This window comes from Wyeomyia smithii, chromosome 3 (assembly GCF_029784165.1).
Source record: "Wyeomyia smithii strain HCP4-BCI-WySm-NY-G18 chromosome 3, ASM2978416v1, whole genome shotgun sequence".
NCBI lineage: Eukaryota > Metazoa > Arthropoda > Insecta > Diptera > Culicidae > Wyeomyia > Wyeomyia smithii.
In genome coordinates this window covers 155,966,268-155,973,767 of record NC_073696.1, presented here as the reverse complement: position 1 = coordinate 155,973,767, position 7,500 = coordinate 155,966,268, and the positions used below count along the sequence as shown (strand labels likewise).

General features: G+C 36.2%; 1 long non-coding RNA gene across 1 annotated transcript in view; it reads left to right on the top strand.

Annotated features, from left to right (window-relative positions):
* Nucleotides 1–5,366, top strand: part of LOC129728017 (uncharacterized) — an 84,184-nt gene extending 78,818 nt beyond the window's left edge. Inside the window, exon 3 of the long non-coding RNA XR_008728612.1 lies at nt 5,101–5,366. This is a non-coding gene — a long non-coding RNA (uncharacterized LOC129728017). The remainder of the gene's footprint in view (nt 1–5,100) is intronic.
* Nucleotides 5,367–7,500: the final 2,134 nt, after the last annotated feature.

Below are 7,500 nucleotides of genomic sequence, written 5' to 3'. Positions count from 1 at the left end.
TTGAACGGTTTCTGGTGAGTTTTTGTAAATCACCTTTAAAATAATTTTTGTACTCGCGTGTGCATTGGAATGATGAATATGCTGCGGCAGTAAATAAAATCCCAAGTTCAGTTTGAACTCCAATTCCCAAAGTATGAATAACTTTTGTCTCAAGATGGGGAAGAGCACGATGTTTGATTCGGTGATGGATAACAATTGCAACTCCACCGCCGGAACCCAGAATCCTATCATTTCTATGAACCACGTAATTGGGATTATATTTTAATTTTATGTTTGGTTTCAAAAATGTTCCAGTAATTATAACAATGTGCACATTATTTACTGTTAAAAAATTAAAAAGCTTATTCTCATTGGACTTCAATGAGCAAGCATTTCAATTTTAAATGTTCATTGTTTTATTTAAAATCATTGCTAATTTTAAATTAGAAACAATTTGAATTGTAAAATTCGTTCCAATTTGAATAGCTTCAAACACGGATTTTGCCTGTAACATGGCATCCATAAGACCGAACATAGCCTATTGCAGAAAAAAAAAGTTCACCTGCCGTAATAGGCCCCAAGCAGTTGAAATTAGAAAAAATATTTTCGGTGACAATATTAGCTATATATTTTTATTTTCTACCGGTTTTTGTTAACCCCCATGTTAACGGTTATTTACGAACTACCAACATTAGGTGAACTAATGTTTGAACTACCTGTTACTTGTGCATTAGAGATGGTCGGGTTTCGGGTTTGAAAACCCGAAACCCGAGCTCGACCCGTACCCGACGGGTTCGGGTCGAGTTCGGGTTTGAAAATTTTTGAAAGTGTCGGGTACGGGTCGGGTTCGGGTTTTGTGCAAAAAATATTTTCGGGTTCGGGTTCAAAAATGTCGGGTTTAGGTCGGAATTGGGTATGAAAACCCGCAACCCGACTATAAAATCTATGAAATCTCGGGTTCGGGTCGGGTTCGGGTTTCACAATTTCGGGTTCGGGTCTGGTTCGGGTTTCAAAGAAATAAAATTTTCGGGTTCGGGTCGGGTTCGGGTTTGAACGAAAAAAAAAGTTTCGGGTTCGGGTTTCGACTGAAAAAAAAAATTCGAGTTCGGGTCGGGTACGGGTTTGAAAAACATCAAACCCGACCATCTCTACTGTGCATATGTTAAACGGGTATGCAGAGGAGTAGAAAAATTTGCTGGTACAGCGGAGCTTGGAGAATTATGTTTTGAAGTTTGTTTTGATTGGGAAACTGAATTTTGTTTACCTTTCATAACTAATAACTTCCGTTTCACCAGCTTCTTGCTCAGGCAAAATATCAAAGGGAAGGGATCACTGCAGACACTCGAATTGTCCTAGAGAGAACGCTCTCTCTTTCTCCTCGTAGTGATGCGTGGTTTCTTTTTTCGCCCTGCCATTCCAGGGTACGAAAAAAGTCAAAACAAATGTTAAATTAAAGAGTAGGTAGTCTTGACAAAGACTGATGTGAAATAAGTTTCAGGTAATCGTTAAAAGATGCACTAACAAAACACAAACCTTGAAGCTATAGGCAGTCGAAGACCAGTCCACAAGTAACCGAAAACACGTCTGACCTGTCGGGCAGCTCAAGACGCACTGAGAATCCAAGGTGAACTCTTATGGAGGTAGTTGTGATATTGGCGCTCGCGTATAAGTAACACGGAAGAAAAGTTTCAGAAGTGAAACGGTCTGTTAAAATTTTCTTGCTGAAAATCTAAATTTGAATCTCATTTTTGATAGCGAAAAAAACCTTTTCCTCGATTTGTCCGATTTTGTGAATAAACAAAACGTAGAACTACGTGAACAATAAAACACAAATTTATTCAAAACACTAGTAATTATGACCTAAAAATTACATTTTCGTGAACCACAAATTAAAAGCTTTTGATTGATGTATGTATCATCGTTGTTCGATTCATTTGAAGCAAAATCATGTTTCGAGATGGCTTGACTCAGTTATTTCTCGGAAACCACTTAACCACAAATTTTATTTCGAACTCACAAATTAACCACTAAATATACTAGATATTATTTTGCTTTGTGAAATTTTCTAAAACCATGCCAAAACCGTTTTCGTAGAATCACCGTTTTGAGTTAAGTTTTTGTCCGATTTAAGATCTGTTTATTTTAAAGATGGGTAAAGAGATGCTAATATGTGGATAAACTCTTAGAATTTTGATGTTTGGCTTTAAGACAAAATGGCGTTGAAAAATTTCCAATTTCTCAAAAGTTTAAAATGGCGCCATTGTTGTCCCTTAAGTTAAAATATGGTCAAGCTCGGGGAAATTGGGTTTTGCATCAAAATACACAAAAAATTTATATAGAAAACAAGGCAGAAAAAAAGTCAATTTTTGTTGCACTGTGTAATAAATAGTCGGAATTATATATCGTTTCCTTAGTTAAAATTTGCAAGAGTATTTTTTCTACCGAAATTTTGTCCGGGTTCACATATCAGTGCGCGTGTACGGGTATTCCCTACCAGGATTGTGTGATATATCCTAATACAACCTGTACGCGCACTTACGCGGAATCACCTCTTTAGGATCATGGGATTGATTAAATTTATTGAACTATAATTTTGCTTAAATAATACCCTGGGTAACTTAGCAGAGGTAACAGAGAGACTTTTCCTCTCGGTCTTAAGCTAACGCTTATCTAGCTGATCTACTCTAGCCGATAGTATGACTTAGCTTGTTTCATTTTCGAGTTTATTTTAGTGTATTCAACCGCTTGCCGTGAGCCCTATGGAGCGCGTACCAAAGCATGTGCGAGAGCTCACGACACTCCTGCGCGAACTTCTGTGAGTACCCGTGAGCGCCTTAAAACTCAGTACCGCGCGCATTCTTGATTGACCGTGAGTGGCGCTGTGCCACCAGCTACGGTTTTGTTTATAGTTAAATTAAAAAGTTATGCAAATTGTGGCATGATTGGTAAGGATGTTTTCATTTCGTAAGCCACCGGTCGGTCGATGGCTCGCAACTCGGACGCTTGGTCATTGTTCTGTTCGATTTTCATAATTCAGTTTTTTGTTATTATTCTGTTCGGTCAACGATTTGAACGTTTGGTTATGACAAGGTGTTTTCTGCGGGGTCAAGTAAACCCGCTAATGCTAATGCTCCAGTTTATGTTAAAGTTGTTTTTTCATTCAAACTGCTTAATCTACGGTATTGAGTAAGCTCAGCAGCAGGCTATTGTTCTAGTTTACATATTACTTGATTTCACTAAATTTAGCAGAAGCCTAAATTCTGATGTCAACGTGACGAAACATTGGCAAATTTGCGCGGGGTGTTGCGTCACATTTTCCCGCTCTCCCAAGGTGGTTGTTATCACGAAGAGATAACGTCCTGATGCCTGACTATGATGGCTTCTAGGTGCGTCTTATAACTTTTTATCTTTTTTTAATATATCTCTTGTTTTCTTGACATGAGTAACGAACTTATCTCGTTATTTTTTGTTTTATAATATGGCTTGGCGCGCAAAATGCAATGACTTACATTGGTGCTACTTACCGTATATTAATATAAATTAACATTTCATACATGTAATTTTCTTCTTTCAAAATTACAAAAAAACATAATCTCAGATCCGCTCCGTAGCGGTGCGCTGCTTCTCATACTCGCTGCTCGGTTGCCGTATTTGGACCTGGGGGGAGTGTCTGGCCTTAGTATCTGACGCCTGGTTGTGTCGTCATCGTCGGAATACCAGGAGCGCCGTGCGCCCCGACGTTGTCGCGATCGCCCGGTCCGCCGTGTTTGTGTTTGTGTGAATTCCTTCTTTGGTGGGGTTTCCGCCCTGCACCTGTCGCGGTCGTTTCGTTATCGTGCGCCCTCCATACTGCGCATGCAACTAGGTACCTGGTTGATGCTATTTCACATTGAAGTAACGCTTCTACGCTATTACAGGGTTCAGTAACTTTAGATTATGCTGACTTGGTGAAAATTCAAATCTTGGCCAGTGGACTCTCTACGGCAGTAGGTTGTCAGCTGATTTAGTGGCTTGACCTACTTTTGTCTCGGGGTAATGTACCTTGCTTTGGTTTGTTTGCGGCGTTTGCAACCGGTGGCATCTCTAGAGTGTGCAATCTGCTCATCTCGTCGTTTTGAAGCTTAATGTCTTTTTCCTTCTAAGTGCTAACCCTGCTAAGCAAGTGGTGAAATTAACTTTTCTGCTATCAATTCTTTTTTTGTGTCTTTTTCCTGATTTGTTTTTCAAAATTATTATTCACTCGCGTTCGGGCTATTTTATGTTAACGCTATATTTCTCTATTCTTCTACTTAACATCTACGCCCGTCTCTGTTTTTTTCGGTCTATGATTTAGATATCTTCCTCTACTATTAGTGTATAAACATTTCATTTATCTTCAAAACACAACAACTCAGTCAAAACACAATGACATAAAAAACATCTAACACATTTTTTTCATTGGATATTGTCTTGGTGTTGCAAAACGTCTCGTTTCTTCAGTTAATTTGTTTACAAAATCTCTGGGTAACTGACCATTGCTTGTTTCTCATCTTTTTATTTCTTGCTAGAGAAAAAACCTGTTCTTAATGCACCACCAATTTAGCTCCTGTGTTTTCTCTCTTGACAAATAATTCTTAATAACGTCATATAATAATTTCACATGATAAAATACTCCTTAATCTCATTATCTTTGGATAACCTTCGTCGGTTAGAAGTTTCTCTTCTTTTTGATGCCTGCTTTGTGAATAACCTTTAATTTCATGAATCTTCTTAATCACTCGTATCAATCGTTCGAAAAATCTCACAATTCTCTCGTCTTGAATTCGTCATCTCAAAAAAATTATTTTCTTTTTTTTCTCCGTCTATAAATAAAACAAAATTTTCGTCTCTATTTTTTCTCTAAACTCTGTTTATAAATGAAAGCATTTCTATACCGTCATACGTTCCACTTACACTTCACCTAGAATGCACCCGATCAAAAATATCAGGATTATAACAAATCTTGATATTTTGTTATGAACTTTTTGTATCAACTTGTGTTCTGAGCTTGGTCTCGTTAATTGGTAAAAAATCGTATATGGTGAAATAGGTCTCGTTAATAGGTAAAATTTTTTTTTCATTTTTTTTTTCTCTCCAATCCAGAGCCTTCACGATTATTTGTGTTGCCAACGACTTGTGTTTCTTCAATTGGTACGGCGGGGCGACCAACTGGATGAAAGCCCACGTAATGATGGGAAGGCTACTCGCTGCCTGCCTAAAGCGAACCACCCCCTCTGGCGCAGTTTGCAGTTTTGCGGTTCTGCGGCTGCTTGTTTTTTTAAAGGGGGGGGAATGTTTGTAATGATTTATTTATGTACTAATATCTATTCAGAATTAATATTTTGTGTTCTGCCACAAATGGTGAAATTTCAACACTATTATATATATATATATATATATATATATATATATATATATATATATATATATATATATATATATATATATATATATATATATATATATATATATATATATATATATATATATATATATATATATATATATATATATATATATATATATATATATATATATATATATATATATATATATATATATATATATATATATATATATATATATATATATATATATATATATATATATATATATATATATATATATATATATATATATATATATATATATATATATACAGGTCGGACTCGATTATATACAGACTCGATTATATATTGACTCGATTATATATGATTCGATTATATACAAAATTGTATATAATCGAATCATGAAAAAAAAAATTTTTTTTTCAATTTTAAATATAACTTACCTAAAGCAGCAATGTCGTATAGGGATCGTCCAAAAATACGTAACGCTTGGGGGAGGTAGAGAACTGACGAAACGTCGCAATCAATACTAAAAATTTTGAAGATCTATGCAAAGAGCGTTACCTAGAGGAAAGAGGGGGTCGAAAATAGTTTTTATTTACGGTACCCAAAAATTAGGAAACATAGTAAACAGAAAATCATTCCTTATTCGCTGTCGCAAAAGAGGAGTTTTCCCAAACCACATAGCAAATAGCTTTAAATTCACCTCTCCGTTGATGGAAGAAAATGGTCCACATTTAAAAAAACTAAATAAGTGCATAGCCCGGTTCAAAAAGACAATTCTAAATGTTGAAATCCAACATACTTACTTTAAATTATCGTCACTGGAAAAACAAAAAGCCGTTTTAGAAACGAAGATCCACTCCTCAAATGTCACTGCACAAACATCAACTTCATTCTTCGATAGCCAAAACAAGTTTTACGAAAAAAAACGTCCGAGAAAAATGCAAAACAACGAAAAGGAAGTTCCAAAACATATTACAGAAAAAAATTAAAGCATCAAACGTAACAACTCTAGAAACCAACTCGAAAGCACTACACAACGGTACTGACAAACAAATTTCGCCCGAAATGGAAATACTCCTTAGTTTAGGACCAAGTTTTGCCATCCCATCATCAACGATACAAAAAATGACATATTTCCACCTCATAGCTGAAATAGAAAACATACTAAAAACGAATCCCGATACAACAATACAAGACCGCACACGGTGCACAATCACCAACTCCATTTTGAACCATATCCACCACAATAAACATAGTTCCCCGAATGACGATAACCATAGATTTTATAAAAATGCTATAAGAATAGTTAAGAATTTTTCAAAAAACAACCCGGACATATACGTATTAAAATCAGACAAAGGAAACAAAACAGTACTTATGCCAATGCAAGATTACCAAACTAAAATGCTACAGTTTCTAGACAATGAACATACATACCAACGCGTACGTGATCCAACATCAGGTTTCCAACAAAAGAATAACAACTTCGTACAACGCCTACTCACACTTAAATTAATAGACAGAAAAACAGCTTCAAAACTATCTATCCACAACGCAGTTTGCCCCAGAATATATGGTCAACCAAAAGCACACAAAACAGGACTTCCGTTACGCCCGGTAGTACCAAACATGACAGCCCCATCATATCAATTATCCAAATTTGTCAGTAAAATTATCCATAGTTCGATACATAGCCAATACAATATCAAAAACTCGTTCGCGTGCTGCGAATTTCTGAACAAAATGACCTTGCCTCCAGGATATATTTTAATATCCTTGGACGTAACATCCCTATTCACGTCAATACCCAAAGACCTTGTTATGCACGACATAATCAACAACTGGAATCAAATTAAGCAAAATACCAACATTAACTTGGATTTGTTCTTAGAAATAGTTGAATTTTGTATAGACTCGAGCTACTTCCGTTATAATAATCAGCACTACCAACAGATCTTCGGAACTGCCATGGGGAACCCTTTGCCCCCAGCGCTAGCCGACCTAGTAATGGAAAATCTACTGGATTCCGTACTACGAATACTAGATTTTCAACCACCATTCATTTGGAAATATGTGGACGATTTATTGATGTCGATCCCCCCTGACAAAATACAACAGGTTATGGACATTTTCAGTAACCACAACCCGC